At 32.9% G+C, this 23,315-nt stretch overlaps 1 long non-coding RNA gene across 1 annotated transcript; it reads left to right on the top strand.

Annotated features, from left to right (window-relative positions):
• The first annotated feature begins 17,337 nt into the window (after positions 1-17,337).
• Positions 17,338-21,058, top strand: LOC139852790 (uncharacterized). The gene is made up of 6 exons (XR_011761181.1): positions 17,338-17,795; positions 18,737-18,808; positions 18,946-18,969; positions 19,068-19,406; positions 19,544-19,684; positions 20,476-21,058. It is a non-coding gene; the product is annotated as an uncharacterized lncRNA (long non-coding RNA).
• The last annotated feature ends 2,257 nt before the right edge of the window (positions 21,059-23,315 follow it).

Here is a 23,315-nt window from a genome sequence, read left to right as displayed (position 1 = left end):
TTATTAAAATTTTAAAAATTCACACCAAATTTATATTATAATTTTGTTTTTATACATACAAACTTATATTAAAGACATAAATTTTTTTTAAATATTTACAAACTTAAATATATTGATTTTAAAAAGTTTACAATATTATTTTAATATTAATTTTAAAAACAAAGTAAAAATAAAATTAAAAATCTTTTTAGTCTTTTATCCCACTTTAATCAATCAAATATTATCAAAAATATACGCCCCTCTTTTCGGTAAAGTAATTTCGGCTATTTACCTAGTTTTACTCCTGACGAATTTCTGAAATATTTTGGGTTGATTGATTAAAGATATTTATACCTTAAGAATAAACGGTAAATTTCGCAGTGATGTAATAAATTTTTGTATGATATCAATAATTTCGGTCGCAAAACCTAATTTTATTGAGTATCAATTTAATACTTTATAGCGAACGATTTAGCGTTTATTATCAAAAGGTTAAAAATAAAAAATAAAAATAAAAACTATACATACCTACCTGTGAAGTAGAATTTTCAGTGACCTGCTTTAGCCCACTCATAAGATAGTCGGACTAATTGGTTTTCCATAGCTACATAGGCGTAACCTCGAGCATTCAACGATTTTTCTTCGAAACATATGAACGGTCCTTCTCTGCATAAAGTAACGAACTCGGTATTTGAATATGTTTGATTATTTGAACATTTACCTTCGTGTGACCATTTTCCTCATTTGTGACATCTTTCAAGGTGTCTTGCTCTTCTTTTCACTACGGATTTTGATTTTCCTTTACCAAAATGTAACTTATTATTTTCGTTCCTGGATTCTTTTCTTACTCTGTCCAATTTGCCTCTGATTAATGATACCAATTCACATGGAAGAGTGTCATTATTCTGTTTAGTGATTAGAGCGTGTAGCATTAGACCATGGTTTAGTTCACATGAAGTCTTCATCTCGTAAAACCTAAAAAAAAAAAAAAAATTCAGAATGGGGGGAGAAGACTAGTTCTTTAGGGTCTGCTAGGGAAAGACCATTCGGATTCCATTCTCGAGAACTACACGAAAACAGAATATCTAATTCTAACAGAAATATATATTATCCTTTAAAGACTTGATTCTCCCCACACTTAGTTAGCTGTGGTGTTGAAATTGTGATTAACTTCGTTGTCAACTTCCATCGGATCATGTACGTAATGTTTAACTCTGTGACCATTAACCTTAAATTTAATCCCATTTAAATTTATTAATTCTACTGTTCCGTATGGGAAAACTCTTTTGACTATAAATGGTCCAGACCATCTTGATTTCAATTTTTCAGGAAATAGCTTGAATCGTGATTTGAAAAGAAGAACTCTGTCTCCTTCTTTAAATTCTTTTAATCTTCTGATTCTTTTATCATGTCATTTCTTCGTTCTTTCTTTATAGATTAACGAATTTTCGTATGCTTCATGTCTTAATTCTTCTAATTCGTTTAGTTGACTTAATCGTAGACGTCCAGCTTCATGTAAATCAAGATTACATGTCTTCAAAGCCCAAAATACTTTGTGTTCAATTTCTACTGGAAGATGACATGCTTTTCCGTAAACTAGTTTGAAAGGTGTGGTTCCAATTGGAGTTTTGTAGGCTGTTCTAAAAGCCCAGAGTGCATCCTCCAATTTCATGGACCATTCCTTCGGATTTAATCCTACGGTTTTCTCTAGAATACGTTTTAATGCTCGGTTGGTATTTTCAACTTGTCCACTTGTATGTAGATGATAAGCAGTTGAGATTTTATGAGTTACTCCATATCTTTTGAGAAATTTCTCAAGTTGATTGTTACAAAAATGAGTACCCCGATCACTTATTAAAGCTTTCGGTGTTCCGAACCTTGCAAAAAGACGTTTTAAAAAGTTGACTACAACTCGCGCATAGTTAGTTGGGAGAGCTTGTGCTTCCGCCCATTTAGATACATAATCAATGGCAACGAGAATGTAGAGATTATTATGAGATTTTGGAAATGGACCCATGAAGTCAATACTCCAAATGCCAAATAGTTCACATACTTGAATGACATTTTGTGGCATTTCATCACGTTGACTTATTTTTCCGGCCCTTTGACAAGCATCACAGGATTTGCAAAGAAGGTGTGCGTCTTTGAAAATTGTAGGCCAATAGAATCCAGCATCGTAAACTTTTCTTGCTGTGAGTTGAGGCCCATAATGCCCTCCTGTTGGTCCTGTGTAACAATGGTTTAAGATTTGACTAGCCTCATCTCCGAATACACATCGGCGTATTATTCCATCGGGACAACTTTTAAACAAATGTGGATCTTCCCAGAAATACTGTTTTATATCACTAAAGAATTTCTTTCATTTTTGGTACGATAATCCTTTTTCAAGGAATCCACATACTAAGTAGTTTGCATAGTCTGCAAACCATGGAATTTCATTATAATCTATCTTCAATAGATATTCATCAGGAAAGTTGTCTTGTATTGCCGATTCATTTAGAACTTCTAATTCAGGATTTTCAAGACGAGAAAGATGATCAGCGGCGAGATTTTCTGCTCCATTTTTCTCTCGAATTTCAATATCGAACTCTTGTAAGAGTAAGATCCAACGGATTAATCTTGGTTTAGCATCTTGTTTCGAAAATAGGTATCTAAGAGCAGAATGGTCAGTATAGACCACCGTTTTAGCTAGAACGAGATATGAACGAAATTTGTCAAAAGCAAAGACAATAGCAAGGAGTTCTTTTTCAGAAGTTGTGTAATTCATTTGTGCTCCTTGTAACGTCTTACTAGCATAATAAATAGGTTGAAATCGTTTTTCAATCCTTTGTCCTAAAACGGCTCCCATTGCAAAATCACTTGCATCGCACATTAGTTCAAACGGTAGATTCCAATTTGGAGTTATCATAATCGGCGCATTAGTGAGTTTTTCTTTGAGAATATTAAAAGATTTCATGCATTCATCTGAAAAGATAAATGGAGCATCTTTTTCTAGGAGCTTATTCATAGGAGTGGCAATTTTAGAAAAATCTTTTATGAAACGTCGGTAAAAACTAGCATGCCCTAGAAAACTCCTAACTCCTCTAACATTGGTGGAATGTGGAAGCTTAGCAATTACATTTACTTTAGCTCTATCCACTTCAATTCCTTCCTTTGAGATTTTATGTCCAAGAACGATGCCTTCTTTAACCATGAAATGGCATTTCTCCCAATTAAGAACTAGATTTGATTGTTCGCATCTAATAAGCATTCGTTCAAGATTAAGTAGACATGTTTCAAATGTATCATCGAAGACTGAAAAGTTATCCATGAAAACTTCCATGCATTCTTCTATCATGTCGTGAAAAATCGCCATCATGCACCTTTGAAAGGTTGCAGGGGCGTTGCAAAGTCCAAATGGCATGCATTTGTAAGCAAAAGTACCATAAGGGCACGTGAATGTGGTTTTCTCTTGATCTTCGGGTGCTATTGAATTTGAAAATATCCGGAAAAACCATCAAGAAAACAATAGTAACTATTTCCGGCTAATCTTTCCAACATTTGATCAATGAAAGGTAAGGGAAAGTGATCTTTTCTGGTGGCCTCATTTAATTTTCTATAATCAATACAAACACGCCATCCTGTTACAGTCCTAGTAGGAATAAGCTCATTTTTTCTCATTTGTGATGACAGTCATGCCACCCTTCTTAGGTACGCATTGAACTGGGCTTACCAATGGACTATCAGAGATTGGATAAATTAAACCTGCATCTAGCAGTTTAATAATTTCTTTCTTAACAACTTCTTGCATATTAGGATTTAGTCTTCGTTGGCGTTGCACATACGTTTTATGACCTTCTTCCATAAAGATTTTATGTGTGCAATACGAAGGACTTATTCCTTTAATATCATGAATTTTCCATGCAATAACTGGTTTATGAGCTTTTAGCACAGAAATGAGTTGAGATTTTTCATTTTCAGTAAGAGAAGACGATATTATTACAGGTAATTCGGATTCACCATGTAAATAAGCATATTCCAAATGGTTTGGAAGTGGCTTTAACTCTAATGTCGGTGGTTCTTCTATCGATGATTTATATCGATATCTGTCTTCTTCTTTTAGCATTTGAATTTCTTCTGTTGTTGGTTCATATCCATTAGCCATAAGTGTAGCTAACATTTCAGTTTCATCAATTGGTTCAGTTCCTTCTCCTAAAGAACATTCTCCTGTTCCTTGTAATTCTGGAAATTCTTCTAACAATTCTGCATGTGAATCCATACTTTGAATATAATAACATGTATCATCTGCAGATTGCGGTTGTTGCATGGCTCTATCAACAAAAAAGGTAACACTCTCGTCCTCTATACTTAGGGTCAATTTCTTACCAAACACGTCTATTATTGCTTTAGCCGTGTTTAAGAATGGTCTTCCTAATATGAGAGGTACTCGAGAATCTTCTTCCATGTCCAGAATAACAAAATCTACTGGAAATACTAAATTACTAACTTTAACTAGCATGTTCTCCAATATCCCTCTAGGATATTTTACTGATCGATCAGCTAGTTGTATGCTTATTCGTGTTGGTTTCAATTCTCCAAGGTCTAGTTTAGCGTATAGTGAATACGGCATTAGATTTATACTAGCACCTAAGTCTGCCAATGCTTCTATTGAACTAAGACTACCCAGAAAACATGGAATTGTGAAACTTCCTGGATCGGATAATTTTTCTGGTATCTTATTCAACAGCACTGCAGAACAATTAGCATTCATAGTAACAGCCGAGAGTTCTTCCATTTTCTTTCTATTTGTGATAAGATCTTTCAGAAATTTAGCATATCTAGGCATTCCTGAAATTACATCAATGAAAGGAAGATTTACATTTATTTGTTTAAACATATCCAAGAATTTGGATTGCTCGACTTCAAGTCTTTCTTTTCTCATTTTACTCGGGTAAGGAAGTGGTGGTTGGTATGGTTTAACATAAGGTTTAGCCTTAACTGTGTTATCTTCATTAACCTTTTCAACTACCGGTTCTGTTTCCTTATCTTGCTCAGATTGTGGTTCTTGTGGAGTAGGAATAGCTTCATCAGAAATTACAGGTATTTCAGGTGATTTAAGTGTAATACCACTTCTTGTGGTAATGGCTTTAGCTGTTTCATTCCGGGGGTTAGCATTTGTATCACTAGGTAAACTTCTCGGTTTTCTTTCACCTATCAACCTTGCTAGGTTGCTTACTTCTTGTTCCAGATTTTGAATAGAAGCTTGTTGATTTTTAAATGTTTGAGCATTTTGTTCATTGGTTTGTTTCTGAGATGTGAAAAACTGTGTTTGAGATTCAACTAGCTTTGACATCATATCTTCTAAATTTGGCTTTTTATCATCGGTTTGTGGTGGTTTGTTTTGAAAAATAGGTCTTTGCTGATTGTAAGTATTGTTAGATACTTGTTGATTGCTAGGACCTTGTTGGTTGTTGTATGGAACATTTCGGTTATAATTCTGGTTTTGATTGTAGATTGGTCTAGGCTGTTGATAATTATTCTGATAATTATTTCCAGGACTTTGGTTCATGTATAAAACATTCTCTCTTTGTTCCATTGTTAGTTCAATATTAAGACAATCTTTTGTCAAATGTGGTCCTCCACACTGCTCACAACTAATTCTTATTGAGTGTATATCCTTAGTCATCTTTTCCATTCTTCTCTCGACAGCATCTATCTTTGCGGAAATGGAATCTAAGTCATGGCTGGAATCGGCTCTAGCTGCTTTAGATGATCTAACGATATCTTTTTCTTGGTGCCACTCATGTGAGTGGGAAGCAGTGTTATCAATAATTTTGTAAGCATCAGTTGCGGTTTTCTTCATAATGGAACCACCAGCAGCTATATCGATGTCTTTTCTTGTAGTGATGTCGCATCCTTGGTAGAATATTTGTACTATTTGACTAGTGTCTAAACCATGTTGCGGACATCCTCTCAATAATTTTCCAAATCTGGTCCATGCTTCATATAAAGTTTCATTTGGCTTTTGCGTGAACGTGACTATTTCTCCTTGAAGTCTTACGGTTTTAGATGCCGGAAAGAATTGTTTAAGAAAATTTTCAACTAAAACATCCCATGTATCAATCGCCCCTTCAGGTAACGATTCCAACCAATCTTTGGCTTCTCCCTTTAAAGTCCAGGGAAATAACATGAGATATATCTGTTCATCCTCAACTTCTCTTATTTTAAATAAAGTGAAGATCCTATTAAATGTACGAAGATGTTCATTTGGATCTTCCTTCGGTGCACCACTAAATTGGCATTGATTAGTTACCATGTGTAGGATTTGTCTTTTAATTTCATAATCTGGTGCATTAATGTCTGGTTGAGTAATTGCGTGACCTTGGCCAGTGCGTTTAGCTCTCATTTGGTCTTCCATACTTAGAGGTTCCAGATTCTCTATAATTGAATTTGTTGAATGTGAATCACTAGAGGATTCTGATTTAATGGTTGGTTCCACGACAATCTCTGTTTGAATGATTGGTGGTTCTGGAGGAAAGATTAATGGTTCAGGATCTCTGAATTGTCCCTGAATATTCTCCGGATTCTCAATTGTGAGGTCTGGTTCAAAAAATGGATTATCGAAAATTTGAATTAGAGTACTTGGTTGTGACGATCGCTCCAAATCCATATGGACGAACACGTCATTCATTGATTTCATTGCGAGGTATTTGACCTCTATGTGATACATTTTGTAACATTGTATTCGTTTGAAAAGGTATTTCATAAATGAATATATAAATTCCAGGTTTTTAACATCTGATGATTCCTACGTATAGACAATCACCATTTAAATGGTTTACAATAATACATCTGTTGACAATACAGTCAAAATAAGATACATGGTAATGGTTTGGTGAATGCAAGTTTCTTGTATATAGCATGTATGACTCCCAGCACATAACTTGTATCACGTATAAGCAAACAGCGGAAGACTTCTAGAAACCTGAGAATAAACATGCTAACAAGTGTCAACACAAAGGTTGGTGAGTTCATAGTTTTAATATTACACATAATCCGTATATCAATGTGGATTACAAAAGTTCAGTTGTTTTATTCAAAACGTTTATCAATAGGTTTTACATAAAAGGTGGATCACAAGATTTCAGTTGTTTCATCCGAAACGTTTATCAATCGGTTCTACAAAATTGAGCACCCTGGTAACTAAACTTTAACGTTTATATAATTTGTACCATTTGTATAATCATCTTAATAATACACGCAAACCAACGTGTACGCTTCTCAAATAGCATACGTCCGTTAAAAGGCTAGCGCTCTAGCTCGGACGGGGATATCAAGCCCTATGGATCCATATACTACTACTCGCGCCCACCAGTTCTTATAACTGGCAGTTACTAGTTACCAAAGCTAAGGGATTTTTGATTCAAACTCAGTGTAGAATTTAGTATGTACTTGTATCCATTGCGTTTAAAATAAAGTGCATGTATTCTCAGCCCAAAAATATAGATTGCAAAAGCAATTAAAAAGGGATCAATGAAACTCACACTTTATAATTATTGTAAAACAGTTATTAAAGCATTTGCATGTATTCTCAGCCCAAAAATGTAAAGGGTAAAAGGGATCATATGAAACTCACACTTTATAATTATTGTAAAACAGTTATTAAAGCATTTGCATGTATTCTCAGCCCAAAAATGTAAAGGGTAAAAGGGATCATATGAAACTCACTGTTTTATATTGATATACAATATTGCAGGAAAGCACGTAGACGCATCGGAGATGATAAACACGAGGTTTGATTCACAAAAATACCCCCGAACATTAACCATAACCTCCTTGGTAATAACCCATATTTTCCTTAGCTCTAGCTCGCTCGGAAACTCGTTTTGAAAATTACTTGGACAGCACTCCGTCTTAATATTTTATGTACATTATTATTTTTGTATCGCAAAAATAATAACATTAATAATAAAAATAATAAGATTAATAATAATCTTAATAATAATAATAATAATAATAATAATAATAATAATAATAATAATAATAATAATAATAATAATAATAATAATAATAATAATAATAATAATAAATATTATACGGAGTAATATATATTTGAGTATGTGTGTGTGATTTTTCATTCGAGCAAAACACCTGAATTTATAGTACCTGGCCTGGAATTCCCCTCCATGCGATCGCATGATTTTGTAGAAGGATTCCCATGCGATCGCATGGGTTCCTTTTCCAGCTCACAAAACTTTTGTATTTTTGTTTGTCGACATAATAAATAAATATATAATAGATATAATTTAAATAATTAATTATATATGATATTAAATTCACATGCATAGTTGATTTGTAATTTTAGTTCCGATAAGTCGTATGTCATCACTCGACTTATGTCCCGGTTCCGGTTTTTCGAACGTATTTTTGTACGTTTAGAAAACTTGCATTTTACGTTTCGTGACACGTACCTTTGTCAAAATATAGACTTAAACTATCCATAAACTATGTCACTCAAAGTGTATCTTATACGTTTGAGTGTTTTGGTCATTTACTTCTATAAATCATCGTTTCACTATTTGTTAAAATACATTTTTTTAAAATAGTGTTTTACTGTAGCAAGTTACTGTAGCAAAGTTACTGTAGCAATTCACTGTAGCAAAGTCAATTTTACTGTAGCAAATAGTGATTTTCGAAAACACTGTAGCATTTTGGGTACTGTAGCAATTTGAAAATACTTTAGCAAATTAGTGTTTTACTGGTTCATCTTAAACGTTTTAGTTAACTTATCTAAATATCAATTGAATCAATAATCGAATGTTATTATCGTTTACTAAATAACTTGAGATCATATATATTCAAATAGATATATAAACCAATAAGTTTAATGTACGGTATCATTTTCATAACACTTTGTTACGTTTTCAAGTTATAGCATATGTATCTATTTACATATAATTGTTCGCGAATCGTTGAGAACAACCGAAGGGTATTTGAATAGTTCAAAATTTTGAGATTCAACTTCATAGGCTTTGCTTATCGTGTCGAAATCATTAATCATTTAAGATTAAGTTTAAATTTAGTCAGAATTTTTCGGGTCATCACATTGGTCGACTGGATGACGATTCTAAAGAAAAATCAATGGCGACAATACTTGCTAGATGTCTTGATCGAGTTACAGGTGGTGAACGTACAAAAGGTGGTGAACGTTTTGCTCGGTGCATTCACTGAATATCCAATTAGTTATAAAAGATAAAAATTATATAAGTTATCAAATTAATAGACTTTTCTGCTTTTGCCCACGTTTCGAATAGCCAATAGATGTAGCAGGGAGCCAGAACCCTTTAAATCGGAAGCTCACAACTCAGCCACTAACAAATCCAACTATTACTACGAAGCAGAAAATTTGGATGTCTATCAATTTAACCACTTAAAATAATTTTTCGTTGAAATTTTAGAGAAGAAATAGAAAAAATCTAAGTCCTAAAAACTAGAGCGGCGAAAAATAAGAAAGAAAAAGAGCGCGTCGAAAAACGTCGAAAAATGGAAGGTCGAAAAAAAAATATAAAAATAAGAAAGTAGCGCGTCGAAACTTAAAAAGGAACTAAAAACTAAGAATTAAAAGTTGCGTCTAAAGGTATTAAAGCTTAAAAGAAAAACTATATCCCAAATGGCAATAACTTAAAAAGGTACTAAAATTTTAAAAACGGCGTCGCAAAATTCTAAAGCACCTAAATCTTAGTCTTAAGAAAAAGCACTTAAGGGATTTTACGGCAAAGCCTAAAAATCAAGAAATAAAAATAACTATGGCAAAAACTATGACTTAAAACTAAATACGAGAGAAAAATACAAATATTACGCTAAAACAAATAAAAAGATAGAAAATATAAAAATAAACTTGAAGTTGTAAAAAGTACAATTTTTATAAAAATATTATTTTTATATTATTTATTTTATAAAAGTATTAATTTTATATATTTATTAAAACTAATTAAACTAAATATATAAATTAAATACTAAAACTAAACTTAATTAAATAAATAAACAAAACTTAATTAGGGTTACAATAATAATAATTAAAATATACTCCGTAATTAATGCTGAATTAGGTCAAACCTGGCGTGTCAGGTACGTTCATGCGATCGCATGAATTTTTGCCTTCGGGCTCATGCGGTCGCATGAGCTAGGGTTTCGGGCCAAATGCTGGGCTGCTACAGTACTGGACCGAGTAATTTTATATTTAATTTTTTTTTCTGTTTTAAGATTATATAAAATATATATATAACTTAAATACAAATTTAATTTTAAAAACTAAAATAAAAAATACTTTTTAACTTTATATATATTTAACAACTCTTAAAAATAAATATATAGATTTTTTATATTTTCTTTTTATATTTTTGGTTTTTAATATTTCAAACGTATATTTTTTTTTATACAAAGAACTTTAAAAAAAATCTTTTTTTTTATATATATAGCGTTTCGCTTCCAGCGTTTTAGTGTCCCCGGCAGCGGCGCCAAAAATACTTGATGTGAGCGAGGTGTACTAGAAAATAGTATTAATTTTTACAACGAAATACTATTAAATACGATACAATTTTACACAAGTGATTTATTTATTTATAGAGTGGATATACCTAAACCTTGCTACAACACTTATAGGCAGTGTACCTAATCGTACAGTAGTGTAGTTTTTAGTAAGTCCGGTTCGTCCACAGGGAACTCTAGCCAAGTTTAACGCTATATTAGTATTGACTTATAATTGTAAAAATACAAAATTATATATAAGTAGTATTATTATTATAAAGGGGGTTTTTACCGTTTAATGACCGGTTTGTCGATTTTAAAACTTTAGTCGCAGTTAAAACCTAATGTAAAATATTAAAAATAAATATAACTTAATTTTAAGCGTAAAGTAAATAACGATAATGAAATTGCGATAAATAAAAATACGATAAAATTGCGATAATTAAAGAGTACGATAATTAAAAATGCAATTAAATAAAATGACAATAAATAAAAGTGCGATAATTAAAAGTGCAATTAAATATGAAATATATAAATTATGCTTATTTAAAACTTCCGTAATCATGATGTTCGACGTGTTGTTTTTAGTTTATTCTCATGGGTTGATTGTTCTTTGTCCTGGATTATTTGATATGTCCATACAGATTTGTCCATAATAGTCCATCAGTCATAATCATAAAATGCGGAAGTCTTCGTCAAATTATTCTTATTCTCGAAGTCAAATATTCCAACTAATTGGGGATTCGAATTGTAACAAGGTCTTAATACTTTGTTTAATGAATACACCAGGTTATCGACTGCGTGTAGTCCAAGGTTTTACTACTTTGTTAACAATTACACCAATTACCCTTGAATGTAATCCACCCCTGTTTCAACAAGTCTATTAACTATTAATCCAGTTCCGTATCCGGTAAAATGAACAATTATTGGTATTTATAGATATCCCTCCCACCGTGCCCAGTCAAGCGTATGTGGTTATACAAAAATACGTCAAATTATAAGTCTATATATTAAATCAACGAGGTATCATTTAGTTAATATAAAGCCCATTAATAGCCCATAGTCTAATTTCTACAAGTGTTGTTCTTTTATCCAAACCCCAATTATGGTCCAAAGCCCAATTACCCAATTTTAATATTTAGCCCAACATCACGATTACTTCGGCATTAAATAAGCATAATAATAACTTAGCTACGAGACATTAAATTAAAAAGGTTGAACATAACTTACAATGATTAAAAATAGCGTAGCGTTACACGGACAGAATTTCGACTTACACCCTTACAACATTCGCTAACATACCCTTATTATTAGAATTTAAAATTAAAATTAAAATTATAATTATAATATATATATATATATATATATATATATATATATATATATATATATATATATATATATATATATATATATATATATATATATATATATATATATATATATATATATATATTATACGAGTGAGATAGAGAGAAAGATATATGGATGTGTAAAAGATCTCTCAAAACTGCGAAATTTATAGCATGTGGCCTGACTTTTTGGCTCATGCGATCGCATGAGATTATCTCATGCAGGCCATGCGATCGCATGGCCTGGGATTCCAGCTCACATGTCTTTGTTTGCATTCTGCCGACGGATTTTAAATATAAATATAATATATAAATAATTTTAAGATTTATTTAAATATTATATTATATTTATGTGCATAGTTGACTTGTAATTTTAGGTCCGTTGCGTCGAGCGTTGAGAGTTGACTTTGGTACCGGTTCCGGATTTTCGAACGTCCTTGCGTACAATTTAATATCTTGTATTTTACGTTTCGCGTCTTGTACTCTTGTAATTTTGAGACGTTTCTCATTAATAATTGGAAACACTTTGATTGTATTTTGTACTTTTGAGCTTTTTGGTCGTTTGCGTCTTCAATTCGTCGAATCTGTCTTTTGTCTTCACCTTTTATTATTTAAACGAATATCACTTGTAAATAGAACAGTTGCAACTAAAAGCTTGTCTTTCTTGAGGGATAATGCTATGAAATATATGTTCGTTTTTAGCATTATCAGGGGGCACCGTGCAAATTAGCTTATAAGACTAATGAATCAGATCCCCAGAAAGGATAATCTCCTTAAAGATCAAAAATCAGCTTTTAAGACTGATATTACTCAATCCTTGAGATTGACCTTAAAGATTGAGAATTACAAACTCATGGAATTCGATGATATCTAAACTCGAGCTTGAACGAGAAAATATTTTGATCAAAATTACAAACCGATTTGTTTTCTGAAAAACCCATTTTCAATGCATTCATTACCATTGAACGTAAAATCCTAGGAATTCACCTGGAATTCATTAGGTCACCTGAACCAAATCGGGTATCAACCGTAAGAACGGTGGTTGCATAGCATGGTCAAAGACAGGACCTTGTGCCAGACCGAAAAACTATTGGGTGATCTTTACTATTGCTCCTACAAAGGATAGTAATTGCATCCGACACGATATAGACCATAATTAAAAGCATGTCACGGGACATTGCCTCAACAGTTGCTTGTTCAACGCTTTCCTTTACAACCGGACGGTAGTTTACCAAAAGATAATATACGGAGCAAGTATACTGGACGTGTTGCTTTCCCAATACAAGGTTAGCAAGTGGGTGACACAAAACCGCAAGTTTTAAGCTAAAATTTTCAAATCTGAAACCCACTAAACCCACAAAAACATTTTGCAAACACCGGTGAAGGGTTATTCCGAAAAACTTATCTAGGGTAAAAGCTAGATTGAATTTTCAAAAAGATCAAATGTTTTCATAAAGATCCAATTTCATTAAAGGATCTAAATTTTCATAGTCATGTGGGACTGTAAACCACAACGTTACTATCATTGCTCATACAGCCGTATAGAAATCACTGATGTACAAAGTGTGAAGAATAAAGAAGTAATTCTTGTAAAGCTATATTCAAGTTCTATATTGATTGAGGACAAGCAATGCTCAAGTGTGGGAATATTTGATAATGCTAAAAATGAACATATATTTCATAGCATTATCCCTCAAGAAAGACAAGCTTTTAGTTGCAATTGTTCTATTTACAAGTGATATTCGTTTAAATATTAATTGGTGAAGAAAAAAGACAGATTCGACGAATTGAAGACGCAAATGACCAAAAAGCTAAAAAGTACAAAGTACAATCCAAGTGGTTCAAATTATTGATGAGAAACGTCTAAAAATTACAAGAGTACAAGCCGTGAAACACAAAGTAAAAGATATTAAATAGTACGAAAAGGCGTTCGAAAATCCGGAACCGAGACATGAACCAACTTTCAGCGCGCGACGCAACGGACCAAAAATTACAAGTCAACTATGCACAAGATTATAATATAATATATAATTAATTATATATATTATTATATATTATAATTATACGCAGCCCACGTTTTGGATTTAATCTATGAGCTGGATTCCAGACCTCCGCACTCGCGGAGCTGTGAAGCACAAAAGCTTCGCACTCGCGGAGCTCAACAGTGAAACGTGGGCCTATAAAAGGCCGCTCATTCTGATCGATTCCTTACCCCTTTTCTTTCTTATCTATCTACGATATATTTATATTTATATTTTATAATTTTAATTTTAATTTAAGTTTAATAATAATAAGGTTATAGTGGCGAATTTTTAAGTTTGTAAGTCAAAACTCTGTCCGTGTAACACTACGTGATTAATACTCATTGTAAGTTATGTTCAATCTTTTTAAATTAATGTCTTGTAGCTAAGTTATTATTATACTTATTTAAGCCGAAGTAATCGTGATGTTGGGCTAAATATTAAGATTGGGTAATTGGGCTTTGTACCATAATTGAGGTTTGGACAAAAGAACGACACTTGTGGAAATTAGACTATGGGCTATTAATGGGTTTTATATTAACTAAACGATACCTCGTTAATTTAATATTAAAGGTTACAATTCGACGTATATATAAATAACCACATACGCTTAATCGGGTACGGTGGGCGGGATATCTATAAATACCAATAATTGTTCATTTTACCGGACAAGAGGATGGATTAATAGTCAATGGACTCGTTGAAACAGGGGTGGATTACATTCAAGGGTAATTGGTGTAATTGTTAACAAAGTATTGAAACCTTGGATTACACGCAGTCGATAACCTGGTGTATTCGTTAAACAAAGTATTAAGACCTTGTTACAGTTCGAATCCCGAATTAGTTGGAATATTTGACTTCGGGTATAAGGATAATTTGACGAGGACTCTCGCACTTTATAATTATGACTAATGGACTATTATGGACAAAACCATATTGACATATTGAATAATCCAGGACAAAGGACAATTAACCCATAGTAATAAATTAAAATCAACACGTCAAACATCATGATTACGGAAGTTTAAATAAGCATAATTCCTTTATTTTATATCTTATTGCACTTTTAATTATCGTACTTTTTAATTATCACAGTTTTATTTATCGTCATTTTATTTATCGCACTTTAAATTATCGCACTTTTATTATCGTTATTTACTTTACGCTTTAAATTAAGTTATATTTATTTTTAATATTTTACATTAGGTTTTAATTGTGACTTAAGACATAAAATCGACAAACCGGTCACTAAACGGTAAAAACCCCCTTTTTATAATAATAATAATACTACTTATATATATATTTATACAAATATAGTTTAAAATAAAAAAATATAGCGTTAAACTCAGCGAGCTCCCTGTGGAACGAACCGGACTTACTAAAAACTACACTACTGTACGATTAGGTACACTGCCTATAGTGTTGTAGCAAGGTTTAGGTATATACACTTTATAAATAAATAACTTGTGTAAAATTGTATCGTATTTAATAGTATTTCGTAGTAAAAATATAACTATTTCGTATACGCTGCTGCACACATCACCCAAAGATATTCACCATTTGACTTGATAAAAGTCAAAATCCAAAATTTCCAAAAACTAACAGTTTAACAGCGTGGTTTTACAAAAAAAAAAAATCCCATTAAATAAGTTCAACACCAAATGCTACAACGCAACCTGAAAAGCTTGGTTTTTAAGTACCAAACATGTACACAAATAATCAGGTCTCATACCTGAACCATTATTTTACAAACTCAATTCTTTTAAAAAAGTTACAGGTTTAAATGCAACATTTCGGTTTTAACTTTAATGGAGTCGAAAATAATCGCAACAACAGAATACGTTAACAGTGGTCAAATCAGTTTTAGAAATCTTATTTTGATCATATCTTTTGAACCACTCAACGAAATAACGTGTTTTCTATATGAAAATTATGTACTCTTCATGAACAATCCAATTATCAACTAATAACAATCAATTAACAAAATCTACTCATCCAGATAAGCCATATTAAATTCGAATTTTTAATGAAATCGCACAATGATATTCAAAACAACACATATGCGAATTTAAGACTCGAGCACTAGACATTATTACAATAATAATAATAATGATCAAAAACACAGAATTTAAAAGTTAGGGTTAAAGTTCTTACGATTAAATGCAAAATTGAGTCTAGAAACGCGATTAGGAGATCGATAGGAGCAAAAATCCTTAACAATCTTAAGATTTAATGGTGAATTGATGAGAATTAAGTGAAGAAGATGGTGATGTATTTGGAGCTGGTCACGGCCAGGGGAGGGAAAGAAAAACGTAACAAATTTTTATTTTTTTAGGTTTATAATGTGCTGATTAGGATATTAATGAAATTAAATAAGATTTTGGGCCAAGGTGATGTGGGTTTGATGGATTTGGCCGATTGGGTCTAAGGGATGGGGTTTGGGCTTCCAACTGTGCTAGTATTTTTCTAGTGATTAATTATTTTAAGTGTCGTGTACCGAAACCCATAAACCAAAACGATTTACTAACGGTCGTTAAGTTTCTTCCAACAAAATCAAGAACGAAAATTTTTAACATCTAAAATAGGTCACAAATAAATATTACAGATAATATTTATTATAAATAATAACATAGAAATGTTATCTAATCATGTGAAGACGTAAAATTCAAGTAACAATTGTTAAATAATTAACATAAAAATTAAGTAGGGTTATTACACTTGTCCTCCAAGATACGCGATCATGGTTGGTCATAATCACGTGAAGATGTCATGCATGTCTTCTAATAATCTAACAATATATATATATATATATATATATATATATATATATATATATATGTGTGTGTGTGTGTGTGTGTGTGTGTGTGTGTGTGTGTGTGTGTACAATATACATATGTATATATAATCCGCTTATCTTATTTTTGGGAATAGCTTTAACCTGCATCTCTTGCGAATTTTTAGTTTGCTCGGAATTCTCTGATCTTATTTGCTGATTGTCGAAGCAAAAATGTACTTTTTATTTTTTTCTCAGAAATTAGTTAACATGAGTGATATACACCTATTATTTTCGGGTTGCTCCATTAAATCGTGGTCTTCAACTAAAGGTATTTTGTTATAAACTATGAAGAGGTGAAAACATTTTACTACCAATAATACAATGAGAGCTTCAAGAATGATTGGTTAATGCAATATTTTTTATGTTTATTGATATGTCGTTAATTATTTTTTATAGCTTATATTATTCGTCAGAGCCTAAATATTTGAAACCGACCATCATATATATATATATATATATATATATATATATATATATATATAATTTATAATTTATAATTTTTAAATTTTTATTTTTAAACTTCGTACATTTAAAAGTCCTGATTTGCGTCGTTTGACTACGGCTAAACGACAATTAGCGTAACTCACTTATTTTATATATCCAGATTACTCACCTAACGCATCCTCCTCCTCCAGTAACCACCTCCATCCCTCCCAGATCTCCATCGCGACTACCTGCTGGCAACGCCTCCACCACCAACATCATCGCTGTCACAAACCCTATTCTTCGACATCGCACCTCCAACACTGCTCCCACTCAATGGTTTGCTCTGAAAGCCGTCACGGTACGAACGAACAGCAACACAATGGCTATCTAACAAATCAATTTTGGGCTGCGCAATCTCTTTCTCCAATGCATTTTTCTCTAATTTTCGATTAAATTCTAATCAGGTTAGGTTTATAATTTTATTTTTCAATCAGTTAGGGCTTGAGTTATATTTGTGGTTATTGCGTGTAAAATCGCTTTTGAATATCTGATAATCAGGTATTCTTTTGAAATCCCAAATTGATAACATAAGATAATTAATATATTTCGTTTTTTGCTGGAGTACAAATGAGATGAAGCATTCTGTTTGTGTGATATATAAGCACACGACACAAGGTCAGTTGCTATTCAATTTTGAGCAATGATTATTTGTTATTGTAATTATGTATGTTGTATTGTATGAAATTTGTAGAAAAAGAGCTTTAGAAGTTTGAGCTGATTGGCCTCCTATGTTCTTAATTTTAATGTGTCCCATCATTTTAGTGTCAATCAACCCATTCATGAGGCAAGTGTATGTATCAATTTTATAACCATTAGAGTTAGAGGTATTAATTAGATGGCTTTACCCCAATACCCAATCAATTAAGTTGATCGTGTCTTAGTTTAAGCAAACAAGCCCTTCAAAAAACTTTGAATCTTAATGGGACGGATATAGGTAGGTAAACCAGTCGTACTTATTACTTTATGACGGGAAAAAATTACATGATAAAGGTATTCTAATACAGTTGGTGTCGCCCGGGATGATAATTTTTAGAAAATCTACTCATATATGGGTTGTTTCAGGGTATGCTTTAATCCTTATCACGTGTTCTTAATTTTTATTGTTTGATTCTCTTTTTTATAACATCTACTCAGCTTGCGTCTTAATTATTGCAAATCCAGAAGTATATATTACTGAGTTTGTGATAATGATTTATGTGAATTGAGAAGCATATATTGAGGTTGTTTTACACCTTCTGTCGTTTTGGTAATTTCATATAATCTCTTTCAAAGCCAATAAAAATTTGTGACTAAACCTTTAATTGCTGTTTATTAGCTAAAATAGTGTATTTTTTGTCTCTGTTACCGTCTATATGGGACTGTTAGTGTCGTTTAGTGTTTGTTATTTGGAATTGTAATGTCGCCTGAAAAAAGTCCGAAAAGTGCCCAGTGGCTGCTGTGCCATCTATAATTGATGGTGCAACTGGTATTGCATGCATTACTTCTTCGGTGTCGAAAAGGAATCGTGTTAGGAAGTTATATGTTAGAGATGATAGTAATTTTACTGATTTTTCAAGGTGAACCAACTGTTGCATCTGGGGTTCGTGATTCGAGTGGTTTTCCATTGGTTGGGAGTTTCAATATTGTCGGTATGTTTCCGTTCTTATTTTGTGTTTGTTTCGTCATTCGTGGTAATGATTTATCAAATATTACTTCTTTGTGAATGTGGTCTTGCGTATGTTTTGTGCATGTGTTGTATCGTTTGCAATTGGTTCTTCCTGTTTAGCCTCACCTGCCAATGCAACTGGAGGTACTTACATTGTTTTCTCCTTATTTGTTGCTTATATGTGGTTGTAGTTTTTTGGGTTGCCTGATGTACATGAGTGTTTTTTTTGCTGTTGTTTGTAGTTATTGCAGTACCTTTTTTGGTACGAAGAGCGCTTAAGATATTCTTCGATTAGTCCCTGTTTTAATCGGTGCTGTGAAGGTGTTGTGTTTATCTGCCGAGTGAAAAGGAACCACCTTCGACATTTACTGAGCTACTGAATAATAAGGGTTATCTGGACAATATACGTACATATAACCAGACGTTCAATATTGCCTCTTATGGTGCCCAGATTGATTAGACTATTAATAATGGAAGACGGCCTTATGTGTTTAAAGTGTCGGGACAAGTTTAACATCGGGTGGGTTCACTGTGTTCCAAAGAAGGTGATCTACTACGGATTTTGCAGCTGTTTATTACAGGTCATTGTTTATTTCGACCCAAACTTACAGACAACAACAACATTTTTTTTACTAACTTTCCTTTCCCTTACACTATCTCTTTTATTAGTACAGTATATATAATTTACTGGCGTTTACTATTTTTTTGTGTATGGTAGAATGGTACTCACAACCATCTCAGCCTTGCGAGCAGGAGACGGGCAGAAAACAATAGAGACAATAATATGTAGGCGCTGAACTCAAAGAGGCCGAATAGTCCAAACCCACATGCAATCTGTTGCATTCTATTAGACATACAAGTAAGCACACTCACATATAAAACCTTAAAAGCTGTATGATATCCTATATAATCGACAATTCCTATAATAAAAATTATCATGACCCGATAATATGAACTGATGTTACAACCACTACTAAACACAAAATGTAGGGATCAACCATTCAAGCAAATACTTTCCAGTGCATCTTTTGTGACTGGAAATTTGTTGCATTTGCATATAATATTGAACTTAAATTATGTTTTCGCATGACCACTTGGTGGGTTAGTTGTGTGGATGTTGAAAAGAGCTTTTTGGGATGAACCCGATACAGTCTGAGATGTGATTCATATCGATTAGGTTATTTATATCGATTCAAATCAATTAAACTATGGTATATTGGTATTATGTGTGATGTTACCGGTAGCAATACAGGCGAGTCACAATGACCGTGTGAGTTTCAAAACAAGTACTTTTTGCTTTTCCTTTATAAATTTACATTGTTTTAATTTTTTATAAAAAAAAATAAGGAAGGGTAAATTGGGCGGGTCATCTGAGAATGGAACAAAATTACATAATTAACTTTCAGTATGATCTACCTCAGTTTTGGTTACTCTAAGAAATCTTAAAGACGGATAGAAGCCTTAGTGATTCAACACATTTTGACCATAATAGGAGGACCATATTTTGACCCACTATCCATATTTCCCTACTTGCTATCCGCACTAGCGACGATAGTGGAGTATTTTCAATATCTACTTCTGTTTTAGTAGTTGCATAGTATTGTTAAGTAAGAATTGATTTGTCGTTACTGATTTTGGGTTTCACGATAGGTACTTAAAACCAAAGTTCTCCCGGTGTGATAAAAGGTCAACTCCAGGCCATCGTTGTAGACATCCATTGTTTCTAGCTGGCTTATGGAACCATGGTTTATTCAACTCCGGTTTGATTGTTATCGTCTATTGCATTAAACATTGTCGTATTTCATTGTTGGGTTAGTTGCTTCTCTTGCGGAAGACGCATTGTTAACTCATTTGTTTAAGCTATGACATTGATCGATGAATGCGGGTATAGAATGTGTGTTACATTGACTGTTGTTCGAATGGGACTGTTGGTGGTGAAGAAGGGTCAAATGAGGACGAATACGATGACGATTTTCGACCCATGATGTAGTAGAACGATACAGTGAATCTTTTAAGAAGAAATAGTGGAATCGGAGATTGGAGAATAATTTTTCATTAGTGAGATCATTCAAGGCACAAAATAGGAATAACAATCAAGATTCTGATCATACAAGATGTTTTAGACAAATGGGACTTATGGATTTGAGTAGCAACAAGCACATCAACTAATATGTTTGTAACCAAACAAATAAAATAATCGGTAACCATTTTGGAATGGGACTTATGGATTTCAGTAGCAACAAGCACATCAACAAATATGTTTGTAACCAAACAAATAAAATAATCGTCGTAACTATTTGGCTATGTAAATAGCTAACTTAACGAAAAAAGAAAAAGTAATGCTATCGAATAATATTAGACAATCTACCGCTAATTTGGCCAACCAGAACGCAACCGTCGCAACGCGCTGTCATATGACCACCAGTGAATGTATGTAGTTAACTAAACACCACAAAAGTCATAGCTATTTTGTTTATGCATATATGGAACACAACGATAAATATCATATCCGCCAACGCGCTGTCCAGACCGGACCTCGTTTTTCTATGAAAAAGGCTTATTATTGTTTACGGACATTATAAGCTTAGTCCATTTTGTGTTAGCCCATATAGGCATATATATTATATATATTCTAAAACATCAAATGAGTTACGGTAGTTATTGACATAAATTATCTTTTTTATGAATTTAGATTATTTTTTTATATTTTCATTATTTTTTGAATACACCAACCACATGCATGAAATATGTATAAACTTTAGAAAATACCCTTAATTGGGTTTTTTATCCTCCACTTACACATATTGGTGTATTCCTTTTTCAATATCGATAATAAAAATTAGGGCTTCTCTGGCGATATTTACGATGTGTGATGCTCTTTCAATGCTGATCCTAACAAAATAATAGTGTTTATCTGGCGATTTCTTGCAACGTGTTATGGTTCGGTGCCGTGATTGTGTCATGCTTCAGTATTTGTGTACTTATTTCTGCCTTTTTGGGTTTGAATCTGTTACTCCAATTTTATAACACTAAATGAGTTACTGTAGCCATTGGCCTAAGTTGTCTTTTAACCAAATTATCATTATTTTTATTATAATTTTTGTATACACCAACCACATACATGGAATATGTATAAACTTTCGAAAAATACCTTTACATAAGTTTATACGTATTCCATGCATGTGGTTGGTGTATACAAAAAATAATGAAAATTATAAAACGATGAAAATTTGTAAAACGACAATTTATGTCAATAACTACCGTACCTCATTTGGTGTTTTAGAATAGGAGTATATAATATATAGGCCTATATGGGCTAATATGTAACACCGTACTTTTTGCATACACACATTTTTTTTAAAAGACACTCACAGCGGAAGACTTATTAATTTACATATCATATATTAGTACATACTATATGATTACACAAAATCACAGGTGTTACGTTATTAATACAAACCATTTGATCGTATTGTTTATTACAAAACATCAGAGTTATTCACTGTGTCAAACATCTTCACTTGCCTTGCAAAACCCACCAAAAGCTGCTAATCTATACCTGCAGGGCAAACACTGTGGGGGGAATTTGCATAACGCTAAGTGAATGACAATATCTAGGTGGACATCCCTACAAGCATCAAGCACATATTAAAGGCACTGGTCACTAATCACTTAAAGCCATACACAAGAGGACCGACAACCCATAGCTGATCAAGCTAGAATATACGGATAGCCCACACTACTGAGTCACTGGTATAGTCTTCCAGACGTGACGCACTCGTCATTCATACTATACCACTAATCAGTAATAGTTGGACCCAATACTATCACCTTAAATACACAGGGTAAACAGCATTGACCTCTTACGTCAAAATTACACCCATCGACGTTCACTGGTGCACACAAAATCACATATAGTCACAATACTGGTCACAGACTCATTACACAGTCTAATTATAAGCATGGCACGGATCACTATACTTGTCACTATATAATACATCCATAAAGATAATCCCACTCACCTGGATGCACAAGTACTCAGTTGTCTTATATCACTGAGCCTTCACCTTTCCGTTTATCACCTCAGAATATCAGTTCTCTAGTTAGTACACTTTTCAATCAAATTACTCATTAGCATAAATATCACAACAATACAGTAATTGGGTCAGAATTGCAATTGACCCAAACATACAAACACTGTCACTCGCACGGATGAGGTCTCACTCGTGCGACTGACTATGCTCACTCGCACGGGTGAGTATCCTCACTCGCACGACTGACATATCACTTATACTAGTTATTATCAAACCTACTCACATGGTTTAGTGTCTCACTCGTGCAAATGGACACTTCACTCGTGCGATGGCATGTGCTAGGCACATGCCAAGCTTAACCTTTCTTCTTCCATAGTATAAATAAGAATGTAGGGTTCATTTGTTACCCGACTTTGATTTGTAAGTGTGTGTTACACATTGTTCTCTCTCAATTCT

This window comes from Rutidosis leptorrhynchoides, chromosome 6 (genome assembly GCF_046630445.1).
Source record: "Rutidosis leptorrhynchoides isolate AG116_Rl617_1_P2 chromosome 6, CSIRO_AGI_Rlap_v1, whole genome shotgun sequence".
In the NCBI taxonomy this organism is placed as follows: Eukaryota; Viridiplantae; Streptophyta; class Magnoliopsida; order Asterales; family Asteraceae; genus Rutidosis; species Rutidosis leptorrhynchoides.
Note: the sequence above shows the minus strand (reverse complement) of the source record. Positions and strands in the feature narration are given on the sequence as shown.